Source organism: Artibeus jamaicensis, unplaced genomic scaffold, assembly GCF_021234435.1.
Source record: "Artibeus jamaicensis isolate MK-2021 breed Jamaican fruit bat unplaced genomic scaffold, CSHL_Jam_final contig_47, whole genome shotgun sequence".
In the NCBI taxonomy this organism is placed as follows: Eukaryota; Metazoa; Chordata; class Mammalia; order Chiroptera; family Phyllostomidae; genus Artibeus; species Artibeus jamaicensis.
This window is the reverse complement of record NW_026521848.1, coordinates 1821524-1842081: the sequence shown is the minus strand read 5'-3', so window position 1 is coordinate 1842081 and position 20558 is coordinate 1821524. Positions and strand designations below refer to the sequence as shown.

General features: G+C 52.9%; 1 protein-coding gene across 2 annotated transcripts in view; it reads left to right on the top strand.

The window, feature by feature from the left end:
- The first annotated feature begins 1510 nt into the window (after positions 1-1510).
- The window catches only part of PAK4 (p21 (RAC1) activated kinase 4), a 44577-nt gene continuing 25529 nt past the window's right edge, over positions 1511-20558 (top strand). For both annotated transcript variants that reach the window (XM_037133091.2, XM_037133063.2), the window contains exon 1: positions 1511-1641. The gene's annotated coding sequence lies outside the window, so the exon portion shown is untranslated. The remainder of the gene's footprint in view (positions 1642-20558) is intronic.

Below are 20558 nucleotides of genomic sequence, written 5' to 3'. Positions count from 1 at the left end.
TAATCCCGCCACATTTTTCACCTAGTCCCCCAACCCCGCTCCTATCTGGCAACCATCAGTTTGTTCTCTGTAAAAACATACAAAATTATTTTTGTTTTTCCCTTTTTCTTTCTTTTTTATTGTTGTTTTTTCCATTATCATTTATCTCTCTTCCACCCTCTTCCACCTTCCCCTACCAATCCCCCACAATTCTTTGTGAATGTGTGTTTCTGGTTCTGTTTAAAATTATAGGTGAAAGTACAGAAAAAATGACTCATGCAATCACTTATTCATTCATTGCTTCTGCAGACATTAATTAAATGCCTATTATGTGCTAGACACTGTTCTGGGGCAGGGGAGATGCACTAAACATTTAAGAGTATCTCTGGGGAGATGGAATTAACGATTCATCCAACCATACATTCAACAAATGTTTATTGAGCATCTACATGCCAATAATGCCAGGGTGCTGGCATGAACAGTGAACGAAACACAAAAATCCATTCTCTCGTGGATCTGACATTCCAGCAGGAGAGACGACCAAAAATCAATAACTACAAATAGGTACTAATTAACTAGTATGCTAAAAGGTGATTTGAGCAACAGAAAATAAGAAAAAGCAGACAAAGTAAGGGATTTACTAGCATGTGAGAGGGACGTTTGCTGCTGTAGTTAAGGTGAGGAAGAACAGTCCTGCCAGTAAGGTGACATTGAGGAGGGGAGGGAAGGAACCATAAGGATATGTGGGGGAGTATTCCAGAAAAGGGAAAAGTTAATGCCAAGACCTTGAATTGGGAGAGTACCTGATATTTTTCTGGAAGAGCAAAGTGGCTGGAGCTCAGTGAGTGAAATCGTAGAAGAGGTTGTCCGAGTTTAGTTTCTGATTTCTGATGCAAGGGGTTTATTTTTATTTTTATTGTATTCACACACACATTAATAACTTTTAAAATTTTATTTAAAAGATTAAGATCAAATAGTGTCTTGGTTCCAGTTAGAGTTTCCGGACTCTGACAGACAGAGGTCCATGACTCAGTATTTACTTCCTGGGATCCTAAACCAGTTAGTTAGCCCCTCTGAACCTCAGTTTCTTTATCTGCAAAACAGTTATCAATAATACAGTCGGGTTGTAGTGAGTATTCAGTGAGATAATGCAAGTAAAGCACCAGGCTGGGAGTCCAGCAGATAGTAGGTGCTTTAGAACTGTTTCCCGTCCTTATTGTGCAATACTGCCCTCCACCTCCTAACTCCTTTAGGAGGAAAGTGGGAGTGACTGTTACCAGAGAACAGTCATTTCCCCTTTAAGAACTCGAGTGGGTTGGGAACCAGCCTTCCCGCACCCTTTCCAAATTTCCCAATCCTGGCTTGGCATTTTCCGCCCACAGGTCTCCGATTGGATAGTCTTTACCAATCAGCGGCTACAGCCGGCTCTGCTCGCGTCCAGCCCCGCCCCTGAGCGGGCCCTGCCCACAACTCGATCCGCCCTGTTGCTATGGGGACTGGTGGGCGGTGATGGGGGGGGGAAGCCCCGGATGTTCGTTGGGTATTCAACATGGCGGCGGCAGTGGCCGCGCTGGCGGCGGCGCAAGAGAGCTGAGGGGGGACGCGAGGACGTGGGATTCCGGTCCGAGCAGCTAGGCCGCGAGTGACTGCGGCACCGAGCTGGTAGGATAGGCGGTCTAGCTAGGGGGTTGGAATGGGCTGGGTGATGGCTGTGGGAGTGGGGTAACGCACGTAGGGGGCGGGGCCGCTGGGGTCAAAGTTCACTCATGGTGGGAAGGGTCGTGTCCGGGGTGGGGGTCCCGGGTGGACACTGGGGGGGGGAAGGTGTGGAGGTCAAAGGTCAAACCAACAAAGGGGGCGTGGCCTATGAGAGCGCAATGTTTGAAAATTTGAAGTGGGGGCGCGTTAGAGGAGGTTGGGGTGAGTATCAAAAAAGGAGGGTCAAAATAATTTGAGGAGAGGGTGCTCCTCAGGGGGGTTAAAGGTCACAACCATGGGGGCGGCGGGTCGGAAGATAAATGCAGCAGCCAGCGGAGCAGATGAATGAGATATAGGTTGGGGGGCATCTTCTGCGAGATCAAAGGTGAGGAGTGGCCAAAGGGGACAGAGATCAGGCTCTGATTGCAGGACAGATCATGTTCCCAAGGGTGAAAAGTTAAAACCCAAGTGGGACATGTTGCTGGGGAGGAGGGACAAGACATCCAAGAGAGAGGTCGAAGGTGCTTGCTGGTGGGGGAGAGGGGAGCCCCTTCCACGAATAATGAAAATAGCAGCACTGGTAAAGCACTTTAACGCTTCGCATGTTGAATCCTGACTACGACCTTACGGGGTTGGTGCCATTACTAAGAGGCTAAGTGACTTGTCCAGGGTTACCTGATGAGGAAGTTGTGCTCTGGGATTTGAACCCTGAAGTTCTGGGCCCCAAGTTCTCCGGTCTTCTGCCTCTTAAATAATCATAGTATTGGTTAATATTTAATGAGGCCTAACACTGTCCGCGGTACCACGTGTGCCTGGACTTCTATACTCCTATCTTGTGAAGTGTGTACCAGATACACTTCTCAGGCAGAAAAAGTGAGGTTCAGAGACAGATTCCAGCCTGGGTCTGAATTCCAGAGCTCCTACCCCTGCTCACTGCATTGTAGACTGCTGAAGGTCTGTTTCTGGAAGCAGGCAACTGGGCAAGGCCAGGCCACTCCCTGAGCAGAAAAGGATTGTCTGTTTGGCCCCCGTGGAAGGGTGTGATCTGGGAGGAGAGGTTCCCTGGGCCTGTGGGATCGGGTGTTTGTGGGTGGCCCAGAGTTCAAGTGTGTCTAGTGGACTCTTGGCTGGGGAAGATATCCTTGGGTGGTACCCTGTACAGAGTTGGTGTTCTCTGTACTAAAAACCCCAAACTCTCATCAGGTCCTCTATCTTCCCCCACCTCATTTCCTACTGCTCTCCCCTTGCCTTGGTCCAAATACCCCGGCCTCTTTGCTGTTCTTCAACTCTACAGGCTTACGCCTCCCTCCAGGTCTTTAACCCTCCTGTTCCCCGAGCCTCGATTCCCCACCCTGCCCCTCTCACTCTTGTCACTCACAGCCTTACCAGGACCACCCAGCCCTCCCTCCCCTGACACTCTCACAGTTGCTTTCTTCCCAGCCCTCACTCTGTCCTTACCTTGTTGGTTGTCATCCCCTTCCACTAGAATGTGAGCCCTTTATTGGGCGGGAGTTGCCCTTGTCACTCCTTCCCTGAATCCCCACCCGAAGCGCCGCCTGGCAGAGGATGCTCAGTTACTGAGGGTTGAATGTTTGGCACTGTGCTGGGTGCTGGGACCGCAGCAATGGATAAGACACGTGGAGCCCCTGGCTCGCAAGGGCTCTCAAGTGTCCCCTGGTGGGAGCAGACTGAACCTAGACCCCCAGCTGGTGATACATGGCTACATCTCCACCAGTGGTGACATAATCCACGAAGATGTGTTCAGTGAGCCAGGAGAGGGCCCAGATCCTGGCCCCAACCTGGGCTGGAGACTGTGGCAACCCCCCTGGATAAGTTCTGAAGGATGAGTAGGAGGGATGGGAATCAGCAAGCCAGACAGAGAGAAAAGTCTTGTTTCTGAGGGGAGGTCAGGGGATGGGTATAAAGTTGCCTTCTAGGTCACATGTAGCCTGTGTGAGACCACTAGGGTGCCTGGCCTTGGAGAGGGATGGAGCAGGGGCGGATGAGTAGCTTTGCGTGTCTGTGGAGCTGCGAAGCAGTACTGGGAGTGGTCCTGACCCATCAGTCTCAGGCTGTGTGACCATGGGCAGGTTGCTTAACTTTTCTGGACCTCAGTTTCCTCATCTGCAAAATGGGCATGATAGTGCTACCTCACAGAATTGCTGTGAGGGTGCACAGTGTACAGTGCTCGGCCCAAGGCCTGGCATACAGGAGGTGCTGTGTATTCAGTAGTCTTGCTGCTGCTGCTGCTCCTGCTGCCTAGGGAGGGCCTCAGAGATGGTGAAGGGGTCTCTCTCCACTTGCCTCCTGGCTTCTCGGGCAGCTACTCTACCCCTAGCTCTGGCAGCATTGCTGAGGACCTTCCAGGCAACCTTGTGAGGCCAGCCCAGTCTCCGGCCTTTGTGGTACAACCTCACTCAGCATCTCAGGGCTCAGCACAGGGAAGGAGTGTTGGGGTTTGGCATTGTTCTGGTACCTGCCCTGCCGCTTACAGCTATGGGACCTTGGGCAAGAGATTTCTTTTTATTAATTTTTATTATCTTTTAATCCTTACCTGACAATATATTATTATTGATTTTAGAGAGGAAGGGAGAAAACAGTGAGAGAAACATTGATGTAAGAGAAACATTGAGCGGTTGCCCACTCCCCCCACCCCACCCCTGAACAACCTGGGTATGTGCCCTGACTGGGGATTGAACCTGCAGCCTTTTGGTGTATGGGATGACACTCCAATCGACTGAGCCACCTGACCAGGGTGGTCAAGAAATTTTTTATGTGCCAGTTTTGTTCCTTATGATATATTTCAGACTATCGAAAAAAATGGAGCTTCCACCAAATACCTGCGTCCCCGGCATGGGCCCGGGGCAGAACACGCAGTGGATACAGTTAAAGGCTCCACTGCTCTGCCCACCCCCACCCCTGGTCCTCTGCCAGGGGCAGCTTCTGAACCGGAGTTTGGTGCGCAGCGTTTCTCTGCAGGCGTCCACACCTTTGCTGTCCTCGACAGTATTCACAAATGCTAGAGCTTCAGCCCTGGCTGCACACCGCTGCCTACTGCAGTCACCCAGGGAGCTTTCAGAACCGCTGTTGCCCGGGCCCACCACAGAGATTCTGATGCCGGTTCGTGGTGTGGGGTGGGACGGCAGCAGCACGCGGTTTTCCCAGCCCGCCAGGGTTGGCCGCCGCTGCTTTCAGTTAACAGACTGGGTAAGTGGGATCAGGATAAACACTCGGCTTCTCCCGCTCAGCGTGAGGGCTTCGGTACGTCCGTGTGGACGTGCGGGTCTGGGACAGGCATTCGTTTCCTCGCCGCCAGGTGTTTCCTTTGGTGATTTTGCCGCGCAGGAGTTCCGTTCACCTTTTGGTGGCTAAACATTTAGGTGGTTTCCCATCAGGACTGGAACAAACAGCGCTTCAGTGAACCTTCTTGAAGGTGTTTCCTTGTGCACCATGGCTAGAGTCTCTCTTGGGCAGATGTCTCACTGGACCTTCCAAACAGCTTTCCTAAGTGCTTGAACCAGTGGGCTTCCCGGCTGGACTCGAAGGTTGCCTTCGCTCTGTGTCCTGCTTTGGGCAACTTGGTGGCCCTTGCTGAAATGATTTACTCAGCCATAAGATGGTAGGTTTTATGACATTGGAGGCTGCTGGGGAACAGCTGGGGAGATGGTTCATGGGACCCACATAGCTGAGCCCCAGAGGGCTTTGACCTTTGCCTTCTAGGGCATGCAGGGTAGTGGCTGCAACTTTGACCCAGGTATCCTTGGGGGGCTTCTCCCAGGGCCATAGTTGGGGAAGGAAATTATACCGACTTGAACCTCCTCAGGAAGGAGGCACGGAGGCAGGAGGTGAAGCTTGGAAAGGGAAGGGCAAAGCCGTGTTCAACTCTCGTGCATCTCACCATTGGTTTTGGGTGACCAGCGGAACCACCGGCCCTGCCCCTCCCTCCTTGACCCATCGTACTATAGTACAGTGAGGGGGACAGACTGTCCTCAGGCAGTGACAGCCCAGAGTGGTCAGGGCTGGGCTGTGGGAGGCACAGGGTCCGTAGGAATCCTTGAGGAGGTGCCCGACCAAGCCTGGGGAGTCACTGAGGACTTTCTGGAGGAGGCATCTGATCAGTGAGAGCAAGCCAGGCCTAGAAAGGTGGAAAGAATAGGACGGGTAGTGAGTACTGAAAGTGCAAAGGCCCTGAGGTCCAAGTTAGTTTGGGGTGGTCAAGTACTATCAAGGAGGCCAGCATGACAGAGCAGGCATCGAGGTCAGGGAGGTGGGGGAGATTTGGCAGGTGGAACTGGGCGGGGGAGGGGCAGCTCTCAGGCTGAGGGGAGGGAGTGGATTTCTCTCTGTGTGGGAGGGGAGTCATTGGAGGGCTTTACTAGGTATTTGGTTTCCTGTTACAGACTGCTCAGGCTACTGTGTTGGGGACAGATTTGGGGGGCAGCTGGCAGGGAGACCTGAGGGATAGTCCAACAGAAGAGGGTAGATAGGACGAGGGTGGCCATGGTGGAGGAGGGTCCTGTGTGCTGGCCAAGAGTATGAGTACTTTACCCACAGTAACTCCTTTGATTTTCGTGACCTACTAAGGACTGTTACTATCCTCATTTTAGAGATGAGGAAACAGAGACCCAGGGAGTCTGTGACTTGTTTAAAGTCACACAGCAGGCAAGTGGCAGAGGCAGGATTTGAGCTTCACACCTTCAGGCTCCAGAGTCACTGCTTATTACAGTTACTGCCAGTGATTTGGAAGTGGTTTTGATAAGACAAGGTCACTTCCTGCTCAGTTGGTTCTTACCCAGGCTGCTCTTTGGGTGGAAGCTCCTTGGGGCCTGTTCAACCTGAGTAGTTTCTGGACACTGGGTCCCTACCTCCCTCAGGGCCCCCCACAAGCCCCTTCCCTCTTTTGTCTGTTGCCTCACATCTCCTTGTCCTGCTGGCTCAGAGCGAACCAGACTTCCTGGCCAGACGCCGCTCGGGGTGTCCCCAGCAGCTGTTTCTCCCATCAGCCGAGCCGGGTGGCCGCAGATGCAGCCAGCAGGAAGCAGTCTCCTTCCAAGGCACAGTTGGGGAAATGGGACCCTTCCCGCCCTAGCCACCCATCCGGGGGCTGGGACTCATTGTCTGCCAGCTGCCTTGGCCCACAGGAAGGGTTGTTGGGGGGGCCGGGAGGGTCAGAAAGGGAGCTTTCCTAAGTCCAGGGGAGCCAATGGTGGCAGATACAACAGAAGTGACCCCTCACTGCAGCCTGTCTCATGGGTCCCCCTCTGGCCCTGCCCTGACCTTCCCTAGGGTGCAAGGTGCTCTGCTGCCATCCTCAGGGGTAATAATGGCAACTTCCCTGCCAGGGCCTCATGGGCCCTGGCCCGATCCCCCTTCCCCTAGCTGGGGACCCCCAAAGAAGGGGTGTTCATAACCTGTTGGGAGGGTTGGAGGAGATCAGGCTGTGAAGTACCTGGCACATTGCCTGGCGTGCAGTGAGCTGGTGAAAAGTGTCCTCCTCTGGACTGCAGCCTCCTCCTCACCTGCTCCCAGCCTGTAGTGACACTGCACTAACCCAGCTTCCTGCTTACTGGGCGCTGGGTGCGTGCCTTATGGCCGTCATCAGGGTGGTACCGCCCGCAGACCCTGAGGAGGAGGTGTTATTAACCTCATTTCTCTTTTCCTGCATTTTAATTTTCAGAAGGCACGTTTTTGCTCCTTATGCATGTATTACTGTCCTAAATAATCAGTGAAACGCTGAGCACAGCGCAGAAGGGTACACGGTGACAAGGGCATTCCTCGCTCACCCTGGCCGGCGGTCCCCTCCCAGGGGCCAGCCCTCGTTCTCTTTCCTGTGGTACTTGCTCCTGCATGTGTTCTCCCCCCTTCGTTTTTACTTCAGCGGCGCTGACTTCGCGTGTTTGTATTCTGTCCTGCCCCCTTGCACTTTTCACTCTTAAATTCTGTGTCAGGACAGAGTGCTGTCCTGTGCTTGCTGTGGCTGTGTCACGTTCTGTGGCACATGTGTCCCTGCAGATGGCCATTCAGGGCCTTCCGGGCTTTCCCTCCGCTGAACCGGGCTGCATGTGCCTGTGAGTGCAGCTGAGGGTTTGCCTCTGGACTTGGGCTGGGGGGTCCGGGGTGTGTGCTCCCAGAGCTCACTGGTGGTGCTCGGGGGGCGTGTGTGCCCGTTTACGTGCCCCACCCCAAGGGCTGAGGGCGCTGTGGTTTCCTCACGTGCTGGCCATGCGGACAAGGTGTTACCTGATGCTTTAGACTTAGCCTCTCAGGTAGGTACCCAACGCTCTTGTTGTAGCTCTGATTTTACTATGAGTACAGTGGAGCATCTTTGTGTTTGTCGAAAGCCATCTGGGCTTCCTTCTCTGGGAGCTGTCCATTCATGACACTTTTACCTTCCTTAAGAAGCGGAGACTGAAGCATAGGCTGGCAACCCCACAGCAAGTGACTGGCAGATCCAGGGCTCAAACCCAGGCTTACCGGGCTCCAATTTGGAGCTCTTGACCTATTTGACGCAGTGGAGTGCGTGGACTCCGGAGCTGGCTTTGCCACTGATGGCTGTGTGGTCCCAGACAGGTCACTTCAACTCTCTGTGCCTCGGTGTCCTCATCTGTAAAGTGGGACATTAATGGCATCTCTTCATGGGATATCTTGCCTTCATAAATGCATAATCATCAGGCAGAATGCACAGCAAGTGCTCAAAGATGGTTGCCTGCCAGCATTAGTATCTGTGTTACTCTATATTGCTAGTATTCACAGAAAGTGCTCGAGTGCTTTTGGTGAACTAACTTACTGGATCTTCCCAGTACCCCCAAGTTGTAGGTGTTACTATTCCCCTTTTATAGGGGAGGAAATCGAGAACCTGGGCGACTTGTCTGGGGTCACAGAGCCAGTGGGGCTGGGATTTGGCTGCAGGCTGCTGGCTGCCCACTCTGGCTCCAGCCACTAGGGCACACCGCCTCCACCCTGCCCCTGCCCGGCTAAGCCTGAGGGATGAGGAAGCTCTCCCTCCCCCTCCCCGCTGCCTCTACTGTGTCCTCAGTCCAGGCCAGCTGCAGCAGAGCTTTGAAGGAGAGCACCTTGACAGGTGGGGTGACCTGGTGGAGTCCCCACATGCTTTTCTCTTCGGCCCTCCCTCCTTTCTCCCCAGGTGCCCCAGCTTGGAAACTCCTGATAAAGCGGCATTGTGCTGTGGTTTCGGCTGGCTTCCCCAGTCTGGTTTCAGCCACTCCCACACCAGGGAAGTGGCCTCCTGTCCTGGCTCTCCTCCCCCTCCTCCCCTCCCTCTGCCTTTCCCTCCTCAGTCAGTGCCGGGCTTGGGGGAAAAGTAGGGCACTGCAGGAGGACAGGCCTCTTTGTGTATCAGCCCCCAGGCGAGGATCTCCCAAGGGAGTTAGCCCCCCTCTCTCTCTAGGGACCCCTCCTCTGCTGTCTGCAGGGGCCTCCACAGCCCCATTACCACTTCCCCCACACTTCCATAGCCCCAGGTTATTTGACTCTGAAATGCCATGTACACACAGAATAGTGGCTAAGGGCACAGGTCAGGTTGCTAGATGATAAGGGGAGCAGTCACTTTCCCATGCCAGGGCGAAGGCAGAGAGCTCAGAAGCCCCCATCACCCTCTTGACCACAACCCCAGTAGTGTCCACTCCCCTGATCTGGGGGGTCACCGTGTCTCTGCTTCTCTGGGTAGCTTTTATCAGGAGTACATCCCTGAATTTTAGATTGCCGCCTTGCCTGCTTTTGAACTTCACAATAATGGGATCTTTGCATGTCCCCGCTTGTGTCTGCCTTCTCTCACCCTTTGTCCACATGGTCACCCATATTGGCAGTTTGTTCACCCTCATTACTGTGTGATATTCTATGATGTGACTGAACCATAACTTCGTTCTCGGTCTCTTGCCGTGCTAGTGCGAACGTCCTCTTTGAATGCATCCACGGTGCGCGCAGGCACGTGTTTCTCCAGGGAACGTGTGCAGGGTGCATTGCTTGGGTCTGAGGGTGGGGGGTTGTCACCGTCAGTGAACGCCGCCCCGCATCTTTCCAGGTGCTTGTGCCTGTGTACATGCCCGGCCGCTGCTTCACATCCTCACCAACACTGGGTTTGCCAGATTTTTTAATTGACTTGGAAACAGTTTATATTCTGTTCTTCTGCAGAAGTAACATGCACTTGTTATCACGGAGATGAGTTCCGTTGTGTTGTTTTTTCCTGCCCACTCTTAACCACCCTACCAATAGGGTCAAGCGCTCACTCCTCCGTGAGCCCTGAGCTGAGGCCATGAGGCCCAGAACCGAACACAGCAGGCTCTCTTACCGAGCTCGGTCTGGCATGTACACAGACCTTGACAAAAGAGCCACACAGAGACAGGTAAACCACCCCTCTCCTCCAGTAACCCTGTCACTGGCGCCCCATTCGCTCTCTGGACGGAGCCAAGAATCCGGTACCATCCTGGCTCCCCTTGTCCTTTCCCTCCACATCCACTGGGTCTGGGAAGCCTGTTGCTCTGCCTTCGGACGAGAACCTGGTACCCTTCATGCTTTTTCATCATCACCCCCAATTCAAGCCACCCTCATCTCCGACCAGTCTCCTCACTCTTCCCTTCTCCACTGCCCACAGTCAGTCCCCACAGAAGCCAGAGGGAGCCTGGAGCAGATCATGACCCTTTCCTGCTGGTGACCCTCCCGTGGCTTCATCTCACAAAAAGCCTCCAAGGCCCCACAAGATTCAGGCCCGGCTTTTCTGCTCACCGTTGCCGTACCATTCGGAGAACATTTCAAGCTGGGTCCTATCTCAGGGCCTTTGTTCTTGCTGCTCTCTCTGTGACCTGTCTCTCTCCCCGCCTCTTCCCTGCTGATTTTCACTCCTCGTTGCTACTCACATTACATTATGATTTGTGGTTCTCCTGACGTATTGTCCCACTGCCCATAACTTAGCTTCCGAACTTAGCTCACTGTGTCCCTTTGCTGGATCCTCAGAGCATGAGGTGTAGCAGTCACTCAGTGAGCGCTGGCGGACTGACTGAATGGATGGGTCAGTGAGTGGGGAGGGAAGGAGCAAATGAGCTGTAATAAGCAGTGAGTGTCATTGCAGAATGTAGGATCGGGGTTCCTCCCTAGGTGAGGAGCAGAGGCAGGCTTCCAGAGGAGGAAATGGCACCCCCCCCCCCCCCATTAGCTTAGAGAGGAGTCAGGGCGGGGCGTGAGGCCAAGGGAGCTGCCTGTGCGGGGCTCCCGGCACTCTCCTGCCGGGGCACTTGAGGAACAGACGGAAGACTAGCATCAGTGTCAGGTTTTGAGGTGGTCTGGGTTCGATTGTTGACAGCCACTCTGGCCTCTCCATGGCCCAGTTTCTTTCTCTCTAGGACTGAGGCTGCTCTGGGTGTCCTGGGGCATCTCTGAAGTTCTGCTCCTAATAAGCCAGGCCCTGAGGAAGCTCATACTTCCTCAGGGCCTGGCTTATTCATCTGAATGTGATTGTTTCCTTTTTCTTCCTACAAATACTCTGGAGTGCCTGACCCTTAGTGGCCTCCAGGGACACACTGGTGGATGCAGACTCTGTTGCTACCCATTTCGGAGCCTGTCTCTTGGACTCTTGGCCTTCTGAGGCACCCCTGCCTGGAGGCGGAGAAAGGCCTGAAATAATCTTGGGCCCGGTGAGACCTTATTCATTAGGTTGATTGATTAATTGGGAAAACTGATGGAGGGTTTGCACGTGCCGCACCCAGTGGTCCACACAGTGCTCCCCACTGCTGCCCAGCCCTTCCTGGAATCCTGGAAGGCGGCTCTAGCCGTGGGACCTGTGGCCCATCGTGCAGGCTGGTCCTGGTCCGATGGGGTGGCCTCTCCTCCTGGCGCTGACTCACATTTCCCTGGCGGCCAGTCCGGTGGAGCACCTCTCCCTCCACAGGCTCCTGCAGCGCCTGGAGCGCCTCTGTGGGGGGCTGTTCACGGCCCGCGCCTGTTCTCCCGGGCGGGCTGCCCGTGTATTTCCTGTCTCTTTGCGTGGATCCTTGTTCCGGAGAAGGGCCTTGTTTCTAAAATGTTGCGCTGTCTTCTCCCAGTCTGAGGTTTGCCTTTTTACTTTAAAAAAATTGTCTTTTGTTGAACAAAAGTGCTTAATTTTAATATAGTCAAAATTGTCACTCATTTTCTTTATAGTTTTACGGTTCTGCTTTTCACATCTAGTCTATTTGTTCCGGAATTGGGGGGTGGGGTGTGCATGTGTGAGGTGGGCATCCAGTTTTATATTTTCCACCTGGACCCCCGTTTGTTAAAAATGGACCCCTCTTCTCCGTTGCCCGATCGCAAGTCACATCTCCATGTAGTGGGCCTGTTTCTGGGGCTCACTTCCTTCCTCCTTCTCTGTTTTCCTGTCCCTGTCCTGATTTCTGTTGGTGTAGTAAGTCTTGAGCATTGGAGAACAGGCCCTCCTACTTGTCTTGGCCATGCTTGGCTTTTTGTAATTTCCTTTAAGTGTGAGATAAGCCGCTGTCACATACACAGACATGACGTTGAACCTGGTCTCTCTCTCTCCACTTACGTCTTCTCTGATGTCTCTCAGAAAACTGCCATAGTTTTCCATCGTAGTCCTTGCCCACCTCGTGTTGGATTTATTCCCAGGTCTTCATGACGTGGCAGGGGGCCAGTGCCCTCCTCCCCACCAGGCACCTTGCTCCCTCGGCTGGGCCTTGCTGGGTGAGGCTCTCACGGCAGCTCAGGGCCCACCTCCCCCATCCTCTGCTTCCTCCCTGGCACCACCCTGGGCCCTGGCAGAGGGCAGGCACAGCGCCCGCAGAGGAGGTTGTAATTTTCCTGAATGATTTCAAGGGCTAATTAAAGGTTTTTCTTGACTAATCAGCTTACAGTTTAATTATCTGGGAACAGACTCAGGGATGTGGGAAGCAGCTCTGGTGGGGTCTCCTCATAGTGTGGCCAGAAGGAACCAGGCGGGACTGGGAATAGCCCGGCACCCTGCCGTGGTCCAGCTGCGCTTCTCCGTGCCTGTGGGAGAAGAGGGGGAGGGCAGCAGGGGCCGTGGGGGTTAGAGTGGGTCCCTTCCTGCTGAGAAGCCTTCCACAGCTCCTGCTGCCCAGGGAGGGGGTCAGGGCCCAGTCCCTCCTCTGGTCCACGGGCCTGCCTCCTTCTCCTTGCTGGCCGCACTGAGGCCTGGCTGGCCTTTGTTTAGAGCACTCACTTCACTTATCCTTTGGCTCTTGGCCTGAAGGTCACTTGGCTCGGGGAAGCCATCTCAGGCTGCCCCACCGGCCAGAGCAGGTCCAGAGCAGGTGATAAGTTCTGCCCTCCTCTTGCCTGTTGCCAGGGTTGCTCATTACACCACTGAAAAGTGCATTGTGAAGGGGGTGCCGTGAAGAAGGTGCCGTGACGGGGCCTGTGGTCCAGCATTTGAGTCGTCGGGGACCCCAGAGGGGAGGCAGTTCAGGACTGGTGCTCCCGAGTGAGGGCTGGGAGTAAGTGTGCAGGCGGGGAGGAGCAGGCAATGGCCGAGGCCTTCTCTGGGGTGGCAGCTGGCTGGACGGGACTGGACTGGACTGGACTGAGGATAGGCTCCCGGGAGTTGGTTGAAGGGGGAGGGGACCCGGAGATGGAGATGGCCGTGCCAGGCCTGGCTTCATTCCTTGCATTCCTTAGCAGGCCCCAGACTCCCAGTGGCCTAAAGGGGGGGAGGGTGAGCAGGCAGAGAGGGACCTCCCGGGCACCGACCCTGTCCCTCCCCACCCCTCCCTACTCCTCCCCTGCCTGCCTCATCTGTCCTTCTCACTTTACACCCACCCCTCCAGGGGCCCAGGACCAGGATGATGCGTCCAGCCCCCATACTCCCCTGATCCCGTGCTCACCCTTGGCTGCACATTAGAGTCACCTGGTGGGGCCTCCGTGTAGGGGCTCGAGCTCCGACCGTTAGACTCCGCATCTCTGGCTGTGGGGCCTGAGCGTTGGTGGTTTTTCTTCACGCTCTCTGGGGGACCCCGGCGTGACGGGGATGATAGCCGCTGGAGTGCGAACCACTGACCTATGTACATGACATCATATACGTACGCGCTTTTGTGATGTTTGGGACAGTTTTCTAGGCTTCTTATGTGGCATGATTGAGTCATGTCACCCCACAGCCACACTGTAGGAAACTATGACATCGCTCCCACGTTACAGACAAGGCAGCTGAGGCCTTTCTGTCCCTGGCAGTGCAGCCTCTGTCACTGTCCCGTCCCCCCAACATGCCCCCCTTCTTTCTTTCTCCTTGTCTCTGTTCCTCTTTTACACCCTCAATTTCCGTTTCCCTCACCGCCCCCGCTCCCCACCCCCCACCCTTCAGAAACTTTTCCAGGCTTCCCTGCTTAGAGCCCGGATCCTGCTGAGGCCACAGAAGGGAGATGGTTTCTGCAGGCCCAGGACAAGGATGGGAAGGATGCTGATGTCATTCTGCGCCAGCCTCCTTTGCTGCACCTGGAGAGGGGGTTATCGGGGGAGGGCACCCCTCCCACTAAGGGTGGGGGCACTGGGGCTAACTGTGCAACCTTTCCAGGGGGACCGTCCACGCCAGTGCACACTGACAGATTCTGTGACCCTTACGCCTCCATGAGCCCCAAATCTGTGTCATCTGTTGCCGTTACCATTCAGGCTTCTGTGGAGTGGCTGATGGTTTAATTTCAGCGAAAGTTTATGCTGAAATGTGATCATTGCATTGCAGGAGCCTTCGTTACTGGATGGGAATGAGAGTCCAGTGCTCGGTCAGGGGCTGGGGCCCCCAGCCTCGCTTCCGGCCTCTCCCAGCTGCAGGAGAGCCTCCTCTGTGACGCTCGGTCAGGCCCTGAGCCCCAGGTGTCTCTGCGTTGCTTCCCACATCTGGAGCAGGGGAATGATTCTTGCTGCCTCCCAGGGCAGCTGGGCGGAGTGAGTCAGTGTGCGTGTGTGACGCTCAGCAGAGGGCTGCCATCATCATGTCATTATGGACACTGTTGCCTCGAGTACTGTTACAGTCATTAGAGGCTGGGGATATGTTCGGATTTAGTAGTTGGGATTCACAGGGTGAGTGATTCATAATTCTTTGCTCTTATGACTTGGTCACATTTCCTTTTGTAAAATGTTTAAAACCTTTGTGTTAAGGAAATGTTCATGTATATTCTAATGGTTTCCCCACATCTCAATACCACCCTTATCAGTTACCTGTCATGACCAGAGTTTTTCCTTTTTTTTTTAAAGATTTTATTTATTTATTTTTAGAGAGAGGGGAAGGATGGGAGAAAGAGGGAGAGTAACATCGATGTGCGAGAGATATATTGATTGGTTGCCTCTTGCACACCCCCCACCTGGGGACCTGGTCCGAAACCCAGCTTGTGCCCTGACTGGGAATCAGCGGCAGTGACCTTTCAGTTTGCAGGCCGGCACTCGGTTCACTGAGCCACACCAGCCAGGCCGAGACCAGGGTTTTTCATCCACACCTCACCCCTACCTGCCTGATCGTTTTGAAGCAATTCTCAAATATCATATACTTTAGCTATTTACATTTCAGATTTTTCTCCCATAAGAGATAAGGAATCTTTAAAAAATAGCCACAATACTCTTGTCACAGGAATAAACAGAGTAATTTCTTTATATCCTCATGTTTCCCCAACTGTCTAGCATCCTTTTTTCAATTTGTCTCTTTGGGCTGGAGTGCAGGCGAGGTCCGTGCTTTCGAATTTGGTTGGCAGCCCCGTGTGTGCTCTGTGATCCGTAAGATTTCCTCCGTCACTTCTGTGTGCTCGCCGTTTGGGTGGTTTTTCCAGCACAGACCCTGTCCTGTCGTCTGGATGTGGTTGATGCTTTGGGGTGTCATCTGACATGTTCCTCTGTCCCATGTGCTCCCTGTAAATTGGGACTTAGGTCTAGAAGCTTGGTTCTGTTTAGGTTGCATTTCTTTCCTACATGGTGGTATTTATGAACAGTAGTTCCTGAGTGCTTTTTTTTTTTTAAACATTTTATTTATTTTTTGAGAGAGGGGAAGGGAAGGAGAAAGTGGGAGAGAAATATCAATGTGTGTTTGCCTCTTATTGGTCCCCTGCTGGGAACTGGCCTGCAACCCAGGCATGTGCCCTGACTGGGAATTGAACCGCAATACTCTGGTTCGCAGGCCCATGCTCAATCCACTGAGCTACGCCAGCCAGGGCCCTGAGTGCTTTTTAAAATAATTTTAATTAAGTTTCTTAAAAAGTGAGTAGATTGAAAAAAATCTTCAGTTGCTCCTAGTAGGGTGGGTACGCAGATACAGCGGAGTTGCGGGGTGGGGACCTTAAGGACCGAGGTTCGGGAACTTCTGCGAACGGAGGGCCCCGTGTTAGCCCCCACTTCCAGTGAACCGCTGTTATAAATGCACAGCTTTGGGATCCTGCTTTGCTGGGACCAGAGGGTCCCAGCTGAGAATTGTCCCGAACCCCTGCCCCCTCCAGCCTGGCCTGTGGTTAGGGCTTAGGGACAGAGCTAGACTCCTGCCCTGGCTCTGCCTTTGGCCAGCTGGGCCACCCCGGAATCTTTCCCATCCCCGGCCTGCTTCCTCCTCCACATGATGGGCACTGTGCCTCCCTTGGAGGGCTGTGGTCAGGACTCACTGACCACGCAGTAAAAGGCACGGTGCGTGCGTGTGTTCTGAAGCTGCTGTTCTGCATCGGTGTAGGTCTCTTTGACCTCAACTGCACCACTCTCCTCTCCCGCCCTCTCTCCCTGCCATGCGGCCTCCCAGCACATCTGGAACGCACCACGTGGGCTCCAGTGCTCGGCCCTTTGCAGTGACCACTCCCTCGACCTTCAGTGCCCTCCCCCAGGTCCCCACATGGCTCCCTCACTTCCTCTGGTCCTGCTCACATGCCACCCCCAGACCTCCCTGACTGTACTCTCTGGCCCTCTTCCATTTGTTATGTGCATTTTTATTTACTTGGGTGTTGCTTATCTCCTCCACTAGAGTATCAGTTCTGAGAAAGGGGGTCTGTCTTACTCGCTCCTGGGTCCCCAGTGCCTAAAACAGTGCCTGGCAACTGAGTGCATAATAAAGAATTGCTTAGTGCGTGAATGAAGGAGAGAATGAACGTGGTTAAGTGAGTGGACTTGGGCCCCGGGTCACACCTGCTGTGGAATCCTGATTCTTTTTTTTTTTTGTACTTAAATGATTTATTTAATTGTTGTTCAAGTAGAATCCCGATTCTTGATACATACTGTGTGACCTCGGGCTGGTACCTACCTCTTCTCGCCGAGCCTCGCTGTCCTCCTCTGCAGCGCGGGTGTGTTTGTGGCACCCTTCTCGCTGCCTTGTTTTGCACCAGCACGCTGCCCACAGGTAACGCTTTGTAGCTGTCCTCTCCGCTGCTCTGTGTCTCCAGCACAGGGCTCCAGTGAGCCAGCCAGGACTGTCCCTGCCATGGGGATACTTTATCAAATCTTTAATAATACCTTCTAGTCTGTGTGACCAGCTGTGGTGCCCCAGGGTAGGCCAGGGACTGCTTCTGTGGCCAGAAAGGGCTCCCTGGGGAATGTGACGCATGCAGGACATGAGAGTGCCAGGACGTGGAGGGAGCTGTGTGCTGCGGCCGGGTCTGAGAGCTCTGGGCTGGCTGCTTCCAGGCCTTTGTCCTCCTTGCAGGAAGCAGGCAAAGAGCTGCAAGGGGCCAAGGAGGACTGCTGCTCTGATTACTGCAGTGGTTCAGCCCTGGGTGTGTGTCTGTGTATGTGAGACAGACAGACAGAGACAGGCTGAGAGAGAGAGCGAGCCAGTGCACACACGCGTGTGTAGATGAAGCTTCCAGCTGTCAGAATCGCTACCACTGGTGTTTCCTGTGTGGGAGTGTAAAATATGATGTGTACATAAAAGTGTATAAAACCTCCCTGTTCAGTTTAATGAATAATTATAAAGCAAACACTCATCTATCAACAACCAAATCAAGACAAGCATCGCCAGCACCCTAAAAGCCACTTCCTTTATGTGCTCTTTCTAGCATTATCAAATAAATTCAACCATCTTTCTTTTAATTATTGCCTCTTCTTGCGAATTATGAAAGATTTCAGGTGTCCCAGGAGAATAGAGAATCGTCTGATGAACCCCCTTGGGCCAGTGCACAGCCAAGAGAGAAAACACCCTTGCCAGGGTTAAAGCCCCCCGGATGTCCTCCCCCAGGTAGCCAGAGCCTCACTGTGGTCCCTCCTGGGCTTCCCTAAATAGTACACTGGATGGTTCTGCAGGTTTTAAAACTGCGTGTAAATGGTCCCAGGCCGCCAGCACTTGGCTGCAGCTTGCTCTCAATATTTTGCTCTTGAGGTTTCTCTGGGTGGATAAATGAAGTCCCGTGCCAACAGGGATGCTCCTGGTGGCGTGGGTCAGCGTCCCCCACAACTGCAGCCTTGCTGGAGCCTCAGGAGGGTGCCCCGGGGCTGGACCTCTGCTCGGGGCCCACAGCCCCTGCCCCAGCCTGGTCTGAAACCATTGCCACCGGGTTCTGATGTGTAAGGGGCTTTCCCTGAGCACGTCAGGGAATGGGACTCTGGTAGGAATGGGACTCTGGTATCATCCCAGGTCCGTCTGGAGAAAGACGAGACCCCCTTCCTCCATTTGGGAATGGCCTGGGGGCCGGGGGTGGAGGGTCTCTTCTCTTCCCTTCCCCTGTCCTCTGTGCGCCTCTGCTTCCCCGGGGGCCTGTTTAGTACTCACTCTAGCCTTCCAACCCCTCTGGTTGGACATATTATCAAAGGCTCTGGATCTGGAAGCTGGGTTTGCTACCTGGCTCTGCCACCTGCTAGCCAGGTGGCCTTGGGCATGTGGCCTCAGCCCTTCAACCTGTTTCCCCATTTATAAAGTGGGGTTGCGTAAAGGTTGTTTCATCAATGTAAAGCACTCAGAAGAGGCACATAGAAACCCCTTAATGAGTCCTAGCTGTCAGTATTATTGTCATTATTGCCATTCACTCTTTCCATTTTGTAGATATTCACCGTGTACCTCCTCCGAGTCTAGCCCTGTGCTGGCCGATGCCTGGGACAGGCTGGTAACCTGAGAGCCCACGGTCCCACTCTATTGGAGCTAGAGGCAGAGACAGCCCAGAGTCACCTTGGGGAAAGCAAAGTCCAGAGTGGCCTGGCTGTGCTGGTAGAAGTCCAGAGGACCCTGGTAGGCCCTGGCTTTGGCCTAGGAGATCAGGGAAGGAGGCTTCCTGGAGGAGGAGACATCTGAGCTACTGGCTGCAAAAGGAGCAGAAGTTAGTGTGTGGAAGGGTGTTTTACGGCATGTGAACAGCATGTTCAAAAGCTGAAAGATGGGAAAGGGTGTGGCATTTTAATAAGTTACTGTTTTAATTAAAACACTTGAAATAATTGTAGATTCACATGCAATTCTAAGAAGTAATTCAGAGAGAGAGCCCCTGTACCCTTTACCCAGTTTCTCCAGCAGTAATATCCTGCAAATCTGTAGTTTGTACAAGACCACAACCTGCATATCGATAGGGATATGGTCGACATACAGAACATTTTTTCACAAGGATCCTTCCTGATGCCTTTTTATAGCCACATTTCCTCCCTGACGCATCCCTGACTCCTGGCAACCACTTCTCTATTTCCCATTTTTATAATTCTGTTGTTTCAAGAATGTTATATAAACGGAATCATGCTGTATGTAACCTTTTGGGGTTGACTTCTTTTCATTCAGCATATTCCCTGGAGAGTCATCCAGGTTGTTGCCTGTCTCAATATTCATTCCTTTTTGTCACTGAGAATACCGTGTACTCCGGGGTGTAGATGTACCGCAGCCTGTTTAACCATTCACCCATTGAAGGACATCTGGGTTATTTCCAGTTCGGGGCTGTTACAGAGAAAGCTGCCATGAACAGACGCATGAAGGGTTTTGTGTGAACGTAAATTTTCATTCCCCGGGGACGGATACTCAGAAGCGCGGTTGCCGGGCAGCCTGGTAGCTGCACGTGTAAAGCAGCTGTCGCGCTCTTTCCCGAGGGCTGCGCCATCATCCGGACCCACCAGCAACGCGCGGGTGACCCGTTTCTCTGCATCCTCACCAGCATTAGTCGTTGTCTCTATTTTTTACTTTAGCTGGTCTAATAGGTGTGTAACGATAACTAATTGTGGCTTCAGTTTGCGTTCTTCTAATGGCTGATGTGTTGAACTCCCTGTCAGGTGCTTCTCTGCCACCTGTGCATCCTCTTTGGTGAACTGTCTCTTTGTGTTTTCTGCCCTTTTGCTAATTTGGTTGTTTTTTTTTTTAACTAAGTTTTTAGAGTTTTTTTTTTTTTAATCTCTTCTAGATACTACTCCTTTGCCAGTTGTGGAGTTTGTAAATATGATATTTTCTACCAGTGTGTAGCTTTTGTACCCTCTTCATACAGGCTTTTGCGGAACAAGTGGTTTTAATTTCGATGAGGTGTACTTTGTTACATTTTCCTTTTGTGGGCCGTGCTTTTGGTGTCGAATTTAAGGCCTCTGTGCCTAGCCCTGGGTTCTGGAAATTTGCTTGTTTGTTTTTTTAAAAGTCTGTGGTCCATAATGAGTTAATATTTGTGCAAAGTGTGAGGTTTGGATCAAGGTTCTTTTTTCTTTTTTCTTCTCCTCTCCCCCTCTCTTTTTTTCTTTTCTTTTTTTTTTTGCATATGGATGTCCAGTTGTTCTAGCACCATTTGTTGAAAATAGTGTCTTTCCTTCATTGAATTGCTGTGCTTCCTTGTAAAAAATAAGTTACCACAGTAAGACATCACTTCACACCTACCAGGATGGCTTTTTTTTAAAGGAAAATAACAAGTGTTGGTGAGGATGTGGGAAAATTGGAACCCTCATGCATTGCGGGTAGGAATACAAGATGGTCCAGCCACCGTGGGAGGCAGTTCGGTAGTTTCTGGAAAGGTTGAATATGG